This window comes from Mastomys coucha, unplaced genomic scaffold (assembly GCF_008632895.1).
Source record: "Mastomys coucha isolate ucsf_1 unplaced genomic scaffold, UCSF_Mcou_1 pScaffold20, whole genome shotgun sequence".
NCBI classification, from domain to species: domain Eukaryota; kingdom Metazoa; phylum Chordata; class Mammalia; order Rodentia; family Muridae; genus Mastomys; species Mastomys coucha.
In genome coordinates this window covers 14,940,676-14,953,967 of record NW_022196903.1, presented here as the reverse complement: position 1 = coordinate 14,953,967, position 13,292 = coordinate 14,940,676, and positions in this window count along the sequence as shown.

Sequence of the window (13,292 nt, the reverse complement as noted above, 5' to 3'; positions counted from 1 at the left end):
GTAGGTAGGTAGGTAGGTAGGTAGGTAGGTAGGTAGATAGATAGATAGATAGATAGATAGATAGATAGATAGATAGATAGATAGGTAGAGAGATAGAGAGGTAGATAGACAGATAGATAGATAGATAGACAGATCATAGATGATAGTCTGCTAAAAGTTTATGAATAAGATGTGAAGGAAATCACTGTGTACACTTTTTCTGGAATAGAGAACAGAAAGTTTTTGAGGTCCTGCAGGCACTGAATTAACTAGAAAACACCATTACAAGTGTTGGATTAGCTTATGAAGTTAGTAATGTAAATAAAACCTCTTCTTCTCTGGATGCAAGAGCAATTCATGTTACCAAACATTTTTCAAACATCATGGCAAAATAAATTGATGAAGTCAATGTATTTATTTTGAAAGAAGAGAATATCAACATGGGGGCCAAGGAAATAATATTTTATTATTGTGTGCATGATGACTTTTAGGAATAGGTAAAGTGATCTGTTGTATTAGCTGCTTCAAATATTGTGATGTTTTCACTGAAATTCAGTATTAAATCCAACTGCACACTTTCTTGATGTCAACATAATAAGAGCTTTTCTAATGGCTCCAGCAGCATATGTATACCAGAGGATGGCCTAGTCAGTCATCAAGGGCAGGCGAGGCCCTTGGCCCTGTGAAGGTTCTATGCCTCAGTGTAGGAGAATGCCAGGGCCAGGAAGAGGAAGAGGGTGGGTTGGTGATCAGGGGGAGTGGGGAGGAAACAAGTTTATTTTTATTTATATTTTTATTTTATTTTTTTTTTATTTTTTTCGGAGGGGAAACTTGGAAAGGAGGTATCATATGACACATAAATAAAGAAAATATCTAATAAAAAAAACCAATAGCCTTTCTCAATTAATGAAGAGTCTGTTGCAACACTTATCTGAATTTGACTAGAATCTATACCCCATTTTATATTCAAACATGAATGTGATTAGTGGATCACTTAAAAACCATCCCAAATATCAATATTTGTAATTGTTTGGACAACATATTACTATATTAGTGAGAACTAAATGGAAATTAAATGTATTCCATTATCATGTGTAATATTATTTTGTGATATACATATATACATACTACAATTCTATACAGTTATATACTATAATTATACACATACATTATACTGAAACTCTTAATATTTTAACTGTGATATATGTAGTGTCTGGAGAGATACTTTTAATTTGATATCAATAAAATCATTAAAATTCTAAAATTTCTCTCAGTTATGGTTTTATTGCGATAAACAGATCCTGTGATCAAGGCAACACTTTTACGGACAACATTTAATTGGGGCTGGCTCACAGTTTCAGAGGTTCAGTCCATTATCATCAAGGCAGGATCATGGCAGAGTCCAGGCAGGCATGGTGCAGGAGGAGCTGAGTTCTACATAAGCAGCTGAAGGATTCTAGGAGAAGACTGGCTATCCCATGGTTAGGAGGAGGGTCACATTGCCCACCCCTACAGTGACACACTTCCTGCAACATGGCCTCATCTACTCCAACAAGACCACATGTTACTCCAAAAAGGCCATACCTCCTCATAATGCCACTCCCTGAGCTAACCATATTCAAACCATCACATATTCTAAGTACCCTAATATCTCACTGATGACAGTTATCAAATAGATTCTATATTTTGCATTGCATTTCTCATGTAATAATTAATTAGAAATCAAAATGTATAGAAAAACAAAGTGACTGTCTTGTGCAAAGAGATAAATACATTATCATGAGAGCTTTGGATTTTGTTTGTACACAACCAATACTCACTGTAAATATTTCAATCCCTTACTACAGCATATAAAATTAATTTTCAATTGAAAAAATTAGAAATTACAAAATATATTTCTTTTGTTCTACATGGTCCTGTAAGAAATACAAAAATCCTTTGGCTAATATACTTAATTGAATTTTAACAATAAACTGTAAGAATTTATTATATGTATCTATTCTGCTAGATGTATTCTACATGTTTTAAATAATTTAAATTCTATAACAGCACATTTAACACATGTGAAAATATTAATATTTCCATAGTAATCATGACAAGGTGGGGGAAAAAAGAATCTGTATCCCCAACACAAAATGAGAGTAGAATGAGGGCAATGAATATATTAAACACTCAATTTTACTTTATTTATTTTATATTTTATTAAACATATTATACTGCATACTATACATGGTATTTTGTATCACAAATATTATAAATGTGTTTTATTATCCTTGCTTTTTCCCAAATTCATAATATGATAAGCTAGAGAAGTTTTTCAATGCTACTATCTGACCTCAAAGATCCTGATTAATTTGCTCTGAAGTATGAACTAATAAAGACAATTGTTTAAACAGTTTGAACACTGATGAGAATATATTCTTGCAAGATTGAAAATCCCTGGTACCTGAAATAGGTTGAATGTCCTCATCCTGTACACAAACAAAAGTGTTATACTTCAAAATCTTCACTACAAAATACACAAATAAAAACAGACTGAAGGGGTTTGCAACCCATAGGAAGAACAACATCAACCAAACAGATCCCCCAGAGCTCCTAAACCACCAACCAAAGAGAACTCATGGAGGGACACATGGCTACAGCCACATATGTAGCACAGGATGGCCTTGTCTGGTAGCAATGGGAGAAGAGGCCCTTGGTCCTGGGAAAGCAGGATGCAACAATGTAAGGGAATGCCAGGGCAGGGAGGTGGGAGTGGGTGTGTGGGTACATGGGGGAAACACCTCATAGAAGCAGGAGGAGTGGGATAGAGGGCTTCTGAGAAGAAACCAGGAAAGGGGATAACATTTGAAATGTAAATAAAGAAAATATCCAATAAAAAAATCATAAAAATAATGGTATTTGGCTAAACTCCTCTGACTCTGATCCAACTTACTAAATGTAATTTGAACATATATTTTGTAGTTAGGTAATAATTTCCATTAGAGTGTAATAGATTCAGTTTTCTTTTCTTTCTCTTTTTTACCACTTGTGCTCTATCATTGACATTTATATTCAGAATTGATGACAGTGGAGAATTTTTTTGAGTGTTAGAACTGAAACATTGGTATACTGTAAGGTCTTCTGGTTCTTCCTTCAGCCCATGTATCGACCTTCTTTACCTCTCCTTAGTCATGTCTGAGTTTAGTAAGCTGGATTTGAAGGAGACTTAAGGAGCCACTGGTATTAATCCTGTCTGAGTGCTCTTCCATTGGTTGGTACTGTATATCAGTCAGTCCTGTGAACTATAAGCACAGAACCACATCCCAGATACAACAGGCCATTAGTGTGACTAAGTGTTCTCACAGAGAGGTGGATGAATTTCCCTGAGTGTAGCCAGTTTTGGGAAACAGCTGAAAATTGCAAGCCAGCAGGTGGCTTCCATTTCAAAACAGAGTGTCATACTTTGGACTTCTCTCTGCTCATACTTCATGTTATATTTCCAAAATACCATTTCATATAAAATCAAAAAAAAAGAGATAAAGAACTTAAGAAATTTTTCAAAACTGAGCAGGTCATAAGTGCCAAAGTTGAGGTTTTGATTAATATGTGAAAAGCTCCAATTCTGTTACTCTTTTTCACTATCTTTCAGCATATATAACCTCTTGTACCAGTTCTATCTAGGTTGAAGGTTTTGTAAACATAAAAATGCCTTGAGGAAGATAAAAATTAGTCTTATGAAATCACTTATTTTTCCAAGTGGACACAATTATGTATTTGATGTTTTGTGAGTAGGAATTACTTCAGAAAAATATATTTTGGATTATTTTAATTTGAGACAAAGTTTAATGTAAAATAAAGGTGTGTCAATATTATCAAACCACAGCATCCAGAAGTCAAGTGTTCTTACTGTGAAGGTATCTTGATGTTTCTTATCTGTGGTAATATTTTCCTGTCTCAATTTTGAAAAACTAGATAATACATGGGACACAAGAAAACTATGATTTTTTCTTTTATATATTTCAAATTTTTCCACTAATTTATACATTCAATTTACATATGAGTTGCAGGTCCAGTCTCCTAATCACACAGACCCCCTCCTCAAACCTCTTCTTTTCAGTTCTGAGAAGGGGAACTACCCAACACTGGCACCTTTAGTTACCGCACAACTATATATATAGGCCAGACAACACAGCCCATTTAGGTGACCAGAATTCATAGGCAAGCAACAGAGTCAGGGTGAAACCCCACTCCAGTTGTTGGGAGACCCACGTGGAGACCATGCTGCACATCTGCTATCTGCATGCAGGCTGCCTAGTTCTAGACCATGTATGTTCATTGTCGGTGGTTCAGTATATGGGATTCCCAATGGTGCAGATTAGTTGACTCTGTGGCATTCCAATCCTATCTGGGTTCCTCAGTTCTTCTCCCAACTCTTCCACAAAACTTCCAAAATGCTGTCTAATGTTTGGTTGCGGGTATCTGCATTTGTTTTCATTGACAGCTTGGTAGAGCCTCTCAGAATACAGTTATGCTAGACTCCTGTCTGAAAGGATAACAGTATTTTTAATAATGTCAGCAACTGATTCTTGCTCATGGAATGAATCTCAAGTTGGGCTATTTATTGGTTGGCCATTCTCCTAGTTTCTGCTCTATTTTTATCCCTGCCATTCTTATAGATAGGACAAATTTTGGGTCAGGGCTTTTGTGGGTAGGTGGTATTTAATGCCTCTACCGGTAGTCTTATTTTGCTACATGGGGCAAACACTTCAGGCTCCATATCCCCCATTTCTAGGGGTCTCAGAGTCACCCTCATAAATTCACTGGAGCCTCCTTCTTCCCAGGTCTCTGGTAATACCTAGAGATGCCCCATACCTGACCCACCACAAATTCTTTTCTGTCTCCCAGCCTTCTTTTCCTAGCTTTTCCTACATCTGATTCATGCCTTGTTCTCCTCCCTATTCCCTCTTCCACTCAGTTCTCTCCCTCTAGCCACCTCCAAGGGTAATTTTATTTCCCCTTCTAAGTGAGATTCAAGCATCTTCCAGTGGGCTCTATGTCTTATTTGGCTTCTTTAGGTCTCTGGATTGTGGCATGGTTATCCAGAAGTTCATGACTAATAGCCACCTATAAGTGAGTACATACCATGCGTATCTTTAGGGTCTTGGAATAATTATGGGTCAGTGTTTTGAGTATGGGATAGAAACCCCATCCCTCATGTGATCCCCTGTCTTTCTACTGGAGGTGGGTTTTACAAGCTCCCTCTCCCCACTATAGGGTGTTTTATTTAGGTTCCCTCCCTTTATGTCCTGAGAGTCTCTCACATCACAGGTCTCTGGAATACTCTAGAGGGTCCCCCAAACCTCCTACCTCCCTAGGTTGCTTGTTTCTATTCTTTCTGTTTGCCCTCAGGGCTTCAGTCCTTTCCCACCACTCAATACCAGATCAGGTTCCCCTCTTTCCCCTCATGCCCCTTCTCCACTTTCCCTCCCAGGTCCCTCGCTCCCAACTTGTGATTGCTTTCTTCACCCTCCCAATGGGACTGAGGCTTCCTCACTTGGACCCTTCAGCTTGTTGAACTTTTTGAGCTCTATGGACTGTATCTTGGGTATTCTGTACATTTTTATTATTGTTTTTGGCTAATATCTTCTTATTAGTGAGTATATACCATGTATGTCCTTTTGTGTCTGAGTTACCTGACAGGATTATATTTTCTAGTTCCATCCATGTGCCTACAAAACTCAGGATGTCCTCATTCTTAATAGCTGAGTAGTATTCCATTGTGTAAATGAACCACATTTTCTGTGTTAAGTCTTCTGTCATGGGACATCTGGCTTCTTTCTAGCTTCTAGCCATCACAAGTAAGGCCGTTATGAACTTAGTGGAACACATGCCTCTGTGGCATATTGGGGCACCTTTTGGGTGTATTCCCAAAAGTGGTATTGCTGGGTCTTCAGGTAGATCTAGTTCCAATTTTCTGAGGAACTTCCAGATTGGTTTCCAGGTGGGGATGTGCAAGTTTGCAATCCCACCAGTAATGGAGGAGTGTTCCTTTCTCTACATCCTCGCCAACATGTGTTGTCGCCAGATGTTTTAATCTTAGTCATTCTGATTGGTGTAAGAAGAATTTCAGAATGGTTCTGATTTGGATTTCTCTGATCACTAAGGACTTTGAAAATTTCTTTAGGTGCTTCTAAGCCATTTGAAATTCCTCAGTTGTGAATTGTTGGTTTAGTTCTATACCCCATTTTTTTATTGGGTTGTTTGGTTTTTTTGGTGGTTAGCTTCTTGGGTTCTTTATATACTTTGAATATTATCCCACTATTGGATGTGGTCTTTATACTCTTTTTAAATTGGGTTTTTAAATGTTCGTATCTAGCTTCTTGAGTTCTTCATATATATTATATATAAGCCCTCTAGCAGATGGAAGGCTGGTGACAATCTTTTTCCCAATCAGTATGAAGTATTTTTTTTTCTTTCTGACAGTGTTTTTTGCTTTATAGAAGCTTTCCAGGTCTATTATGTTGCATATATCAATTGTTAATCTTAGTGGCAAAGCTATTGGTGTTCTTTTCAAGAATTTTTATGCTATATCAATGCATTGAATGTTATTCCTACCTTTTCTCATAAATTTAGTGTTATCTGGCTTTATGTTGAGGTCTTTGATCCTCTTAGACTTGAGTTTTGTGCAGGGTGATAAACAAGGATCTATTTGTATTATTTGACAGGATGACATCCAATTTTATCAACAATATTTAATTAAGATGTTTTCTTTCTTTTTTTTCATTGTGTGGTTTTAGATTCTTTGTCAAAAATCAAGTGTCATTAGGAGTGTATGTTTATGTCAGTCTTTGATTCAATTCCATTGATCAAATTGTCTTTGTCTATACCAATATAGTGCTGGTTTTATCACTATTGTTCTATAGTATACCTTGAGATGACGGATGGTGATACCTCCAGAAGTTCTTTTATTGTACATGATTATTTCAGATTTTTTTGTTCTTCCATATGAAAGTGAGAATTGCTTTTTCAAAGTCTATAAACCATTGTGTTAGAATATTGAAGGCAATTGCTTTGAGTCTGAAGTTGCCTTTTGGTAAAATGGCCATTTGCATTATGTCAATCCTATAGATCCATGATATCTTCCTATATCTTCCTCAATTTCTTTCTTCTGAGACTAGAATTTCTTATCATACACGTTTTTCATTTGCTTGGTTGGAGTTATATCCAAAGTATTTTATATTACAGTGGCTATTGGGAAGGGTATGTTTTCCCTGATTCCTCACTCACTACATTTATCATTTGTATAAAAGAAGGCTATAAGGATTTTGTTGTTGTTGTTGTTTTTGTTTGTTTGGTTGGTTGGTTTGGTTTTAGTTGATCTTTTTATCCAGCTACATTGTTGAAGTGTTTATCTGTTTATCAGATGTAGCAGTAATGTAATAAAATGCTTGCTGTCACTTATATATACTATCATGTCATCTGTGAATAGCAATACATTGATATCTTTTACAGTTTGTATTCCTTGAACTCCTTTCTATTTTATTATTCTGGCTAGAACTTCAAGAAATATATTGAAAACATAGAGGGAAAAGTGGACAGCCTTGCATTGTCTCTGGTTTTAGTGGAGTTACATTAAATTTCTCTTCATTGAAGTTGATGTTGGCTATTGGCTTGCTGAATATTGCCTTTATAATGTCTAAGTATGTGCCTTGTATCCCTGATTTCTCCAAGACTTTTAATATGAAAGGTTGCTGTATTTTGTTAAAGAAATTTTCATCCTCTAATGAGATGACCATGTGGTTGTTTTACTTTCAGTTTGTTTACAAGGATTACAGTGATGGATTTTCAGATGTTGAACTATCCCCACATCTCTGGAATGAAGCCCATTTGATCATGATGGATGATGTTTTTGATCTGTTCTTGGATTCATCTTTAAGCACTACATTGAGTATTTTTGCATAAACATTCCAGAAAATAGATTCACCTGAAATTCTCATTTTTGGATAAATATTTATGTGTTTCAGGTATCAGGATGAATAAAGCCTCATAAAAATGAATGTGGCAGTGTTCTTTCTATTTATATTTTGTGGAAGGATTTGAGGAGTATGGGAATTAGCTTTTACATGAAGATCTGTTAGAACTGTGTGCTAAAATCACCTTGCACTGACTATTTATTTACTTATTCCTTTGTTGGGAGACTTTTAATGACTGCCTTTATTTCCTTAGGTGTTATAGGTATATTTAGATTCTTTACCTGATCTTCATTTAACTTTGTTAAGTAATATCTATCAAGAAAATTATTCATTTCACTTAGATTTTTTGAAGTAAGAGCTAATAACTCTTTATATTTCTTCAGTGTGTGTTGTTATATCCCATTTTCATTAATGATTTTTTAATTTGGATATTTTTTCTTTTGCCTTTTTGCTTGGCTAAAGATATATCTCTATTGCTAATTTTCTCAAAGAACCAGCTTTTAGTTTCACTGATTCTTTCTTTGTACTGTTCTCTTTGTTTCTCATTTATTGACTTCAGCCCTGAGTTTGATTATTTCCAGCCATCTACTCGTATCTTAGATATGTTTGCTTCTTTTTGTTTTAGAACTTTCAGGTGTGCCGTTAATTAGCTAGTATATGAGATGTCTCCAGTATCTTTATGAAGACACTTATTGCTATCAACTTTCCTCTTAACACTGCTTTTCATTATGTCCCATAAGTTTGGATATAATATGGCTTCATTTTCATTGAATTCTAGAAAGTCTTTAATTTTTTCTTTATTTCCACTTTGATCCAGGGGTTGTGGAGTAGAGACTGGTTCAGTTTCCATGAGCTTATAGGCTTTCTGTTGTTTCTGTTTTAGTTCAAATCCAGGTTTGATTACTGTTATTCTCATGAGATGCAAAGGGTTATTTCAAACTTCTTGTATCTCTTGAGGGTTGCTTTGTGATGGATTATATGCTCAATTTTAGAGGCATTTCCATGAGGTCCTAAGAAGGTATGTCCTTATGTGCTTGGATGAAATGTTCTATAGATGTTTGTTAGGTCAATTGGATTGATAGTCTGTTAGTTTCATTATTTTCCTGTTTAGATTTTGTCTGGATGACCTGTCTATTGGTGAGAATGGGATGCTAAAGTCTTCTACTAATAATGTGTAGGGTTTGATGTGTTATTTAAACTTTAGGAGTGTTTCTTTAATGAATATGGGTGCCCTTCAATTTGGGGCAGAGATGTTCAGCATTGAGATTTCATGTTGTTGGATTTTTCATTTGTTGAATATGAAGTGTTCTTCCCCATATCTTTTGATTAGTTTTTGTTCTACATTTACTTGATTAGATATTTGAATGGCTGCCCCTGCTTGTTTCTTTGCTCCATTTGCTTGGAAATCATTTTCCACTCCTTTACTCTGAGGTGATGTCTATCTTTGTGGCTAAGGTATGTTTCTCATATGTAGTAGAAATATGGTTCCTCTTTATGCTTCCACTTTGTTAGTCTGTGTCTTTTTTTTTAGTGAAATTGAGTACATTGATTATGAGCGACATTAATTACCAAGGATTAGTAATTCTTGTTATTTTGATGTTGGTGTTGGTTGTTGTTGGTAGTGTGTGTGTGTGTGTGTGTGTGTGTGTGTGTGTGTGTGTGTAGGCACAATGTTTTGTATGCTGTGCAAAGTTTTACCCTTAGTTATTCAAATGCTGATTTCTCTGCTGACATATCTTCTTTCAATCTGGACAAAGCATTGTAATGCTTATATTGATATTCTTCTATCTCAGTTTGTGTAAATAGTTCTTGCCATTAATTCTTTGCCTCGCCAATAAATGCTGATCATCCAGTAGCTGGGAAGAATACGGTGGGACCTCTACCAGGAGAGGAAGGAGAGAAGGAGATGGGGAAAGTCAGATTAGTGGCAGGATAGAAGAATTAAAGCTATCAAGAAGGGTTCTAAGTAGCCTGATCAATAATAATATACAAGTAACATAGGATGTGGATGGGAAGTATCCAGATTTGCATAGGTGGTAAAGGTAGATCATTTAACTGCTCAGCTATTGAGGTTCAGTTTTGAATAAATCTTATTTTTTGTGTGGTTAATGGGGAATAGCATAAAAGAAACATGCCGGTCTTATTAGTTCATTCTGTACATTTATATTAAGGATTATCCATTACTGTGCATGTTTCTCTTCTTTTTATTTTACTGGTGTGAAATTATTTATTTATGGTGTTTTCTTGGATGTAGTTAGCCTCATTGAGTTCTGGTTTTCCTTCTTGTTTCCTCTGTAGGGCTGGATTAATGGAAATAAACTTTAAATTTGATTTTTTTATAGAATATCTCGTTTCCTCCATCTATGGTGATTGAAAGTTTCTCTGGGTATAGTAGTCTGAGCTGACATCTGTGCTCTCTTAGGGTCTATAAGACATCTGCTCAGGCCCTTCAGACTTTTAAAGTCCCTGTTGAGAAGTAGGTTGTAATTGTGATAGGTCTGTCTTATGTGTTACATGACCTTTTTCTCTTGCAGCTTTCTTTGTTCTGTACACTTAGTGTTTTGAATATGATGTGGTGGGAGGATTTTTTTTTCCTCTTTGATGTTCTAGAAACTTCCTGCATATTTATAGGCATCACTTTTTTAGGTTACAGAAATTTCATCTATGATTTTTTGAATATATTTGCTGGGCTTTTGAGCTGGGAATCTTCACCTTCTATTTCTATTATTCTTAAGTTTGGTTTTTACACTGTGTCTCAAATTTCCTGGATGTTTTCTGTCAAGAATGTTTTAGATTTCACATTTTCTCTGATTGATTTATCATTTTCTTCTATGGTATGTTCTATGCCTTCAGGTTATCTTTTCCTTCTTTCAGTCTGTTGGTGATGCTTTTGTCTGTATTTCTTGTTCTCTTTCCTAAGTTTTCCATCTCCAGAAGTACCTCAGGTTGCATTTTCTTTATTGTTTTGGTTTCCATTTTCAGTTATTGAAAAGTTTTATTCATTTTTTCACCTATTTGTATTCTCCTGTATATCTTTAATATGTTTATTTACTTCCTCTTTAAAAGTCTCTATCATCTTTATAAGGTAGGATTTAAGGTAATCTTCTTGTGCTGTGGCTGTGTTAGGATATACAAGGTTTGTTGTAGTTGGGCTCTGGAGGTACCTCATTTCCTTAAATTCTGTTGATTGTGTTCTCATGCTGTCCTTTAGCTACATGGTTTTCCCTTATGTTGATTGGATGATCATGATACCAGCAGGACACCTTGGGAAGACAGAGAGAGTACAGAGCCAGATAATGGAGTACAGGGGACAAAGTACAACTTACCTCTGCTGGCCATGTCTCGGGGTACCTAACTGGCAGGTATTGGTGGTAGAGGGTTCTAAGCTGCTTAATCCCTGTAGGTCTCAATGGAGAAACAGGTTGCTCTGGGATCTCACAAGGCTCCTTAGAATAGAAGGGCATGACCAGGAACTAACAGTGGAGGTCAAGGGACTGTGTGGACAGGTGGACAGTGCCCTAGGTAGCCCAAACTTTCATGTTTATTTTTATTTGTTTTTTGTTTACTTTTATTTTTATTTCTATGTATGCCACTTTATTTTTTAAATATAAAGTATTAGACAGACTATTCTTCAAAATATAATCAATCAATATTTTTATTAGATATTTTATGTACATACATTTCAAATGTTATCCTCATTTCCAGTTACCCTCCAGATCCTCCCTCTCTCATACCCCCTCCCCTATTTCTATGAGGGTACTCCACCTCCCACCCACCCATTCCCACCTCACCACTCTGCATTTCCATACACTGGGGAATCAAGCCTTCAAAGGACCAAGGGCCTCTCCTCCTATTGATGCCAGACAAGGCTATTCTCTGCTACATATGTTGCTGAAGGCATGAGTCTCTCCATGTGTACTCTTTGTTTGTTGGTTTAGTCCCTAAGAAATCTGGGCAGGAGGTTGGTTGATATTGTTGTTCTTCCTATGAGGCTGCAAACCTCTTCAGCTCCTTCAGTCCTTTCTCTAACTCCTCCATTGGAGACCCCATGCTCAGTCCAATGGTTGCCTGAGAGCATCCATCTCTGTATTTGTCAGGCCCTGGAAGAGCCTCTTCAGATACAACCATAACAAGCTCCTTTCAGAAAGCCTTTCTTGACATCCACAATAGTGTCTGGGTTTGGTGTCTATGGTATATGGGATGGATATATATGGGATGTGTATGAGATGGGTGAGGCAGTCTCTTAATGGTCTTTCACTCTCTTCTCCATACTTTGTCCCTATATTTTCTTTAGACAGGAGCCCTTTTGGGTTAAGAATTTGGAAATGACTGGGTGGCCCCATTCCCTACCTGCAGGCCTTACATAACCTCTGGATATGATCTCTTCAGATTCTCCCTCCTCTTTGTTAGGCATTTCAGCTAATCTCATTCCTGTTGGGTCCTGGGAGCCTCTTGCTTTACTGGCATCTGGAACTTGTTGGTGTCTACCAACAGTTCCCCATCCCCCATTGCCACACACCTCTGTTCAAATTCTTGACCCTCTATATATCATCCCCTTCTCCTCTCATACTTCATCCTGTCCTCTTTTCCCCCTCTTCCTCCTCTCTTCCTCCCAAGTCCCTCTCACTCTCTACCTCACATGAGTATTTTGTTCCCCCTTCTAAGAGGGACTGAAGCATCCACATTTTGTTCTTCCTTCTTCTTGAGACTCATATGGTCTCTGAATTGTATCCTGGGTATTCTGAGCTTTGAGGCTATTATCTACTTATCAGTGAATATATACCATGTGTGTTCTTTTGTGACTGAGTTACTTTACTCAGGATGATATTTTCTAGTTCTAACCGTTTGCCTAAGAATTTCATGAAATCATTGAAGGATATGTGGTTTGTTTCCAGCTTCTGGCTATTATAAATAAGGCTGCTATGAACATAGTGAAGCATATGTCTTTGTTGTATGTTGGAGTATATTTATATGCCCAGGAGTGGTATAGCTGGGTCCTCAGGTAGTAAGTACTATGTCAAATTTCCTGGGGAACCAACAAACTGATTTCCAGAGTGGTAGTACCAGCTTGCAATCCCACCAACAATAGAGGAGTGTTCCTCTTTAACCACATCCTTGCCATCATCTGCTGCCACCTGAGTTTTTGATCTAAGCCATTCTGACTTGTGTGAAGTGGAATTTCAGAATTGTTTTAATTTGCATTTCCTGGATGACTAAAGATGTTGAACACTCTTTGGTACTCTCAGTCAATCAGTATTCCTCAGTTGAAAATTCTTTATTTAGCTCTGTGCCCCACGTTTCATAACATTATTTGCTTTCTCTGGAGTCAAATTCTTGAAATGTATATATATATATATA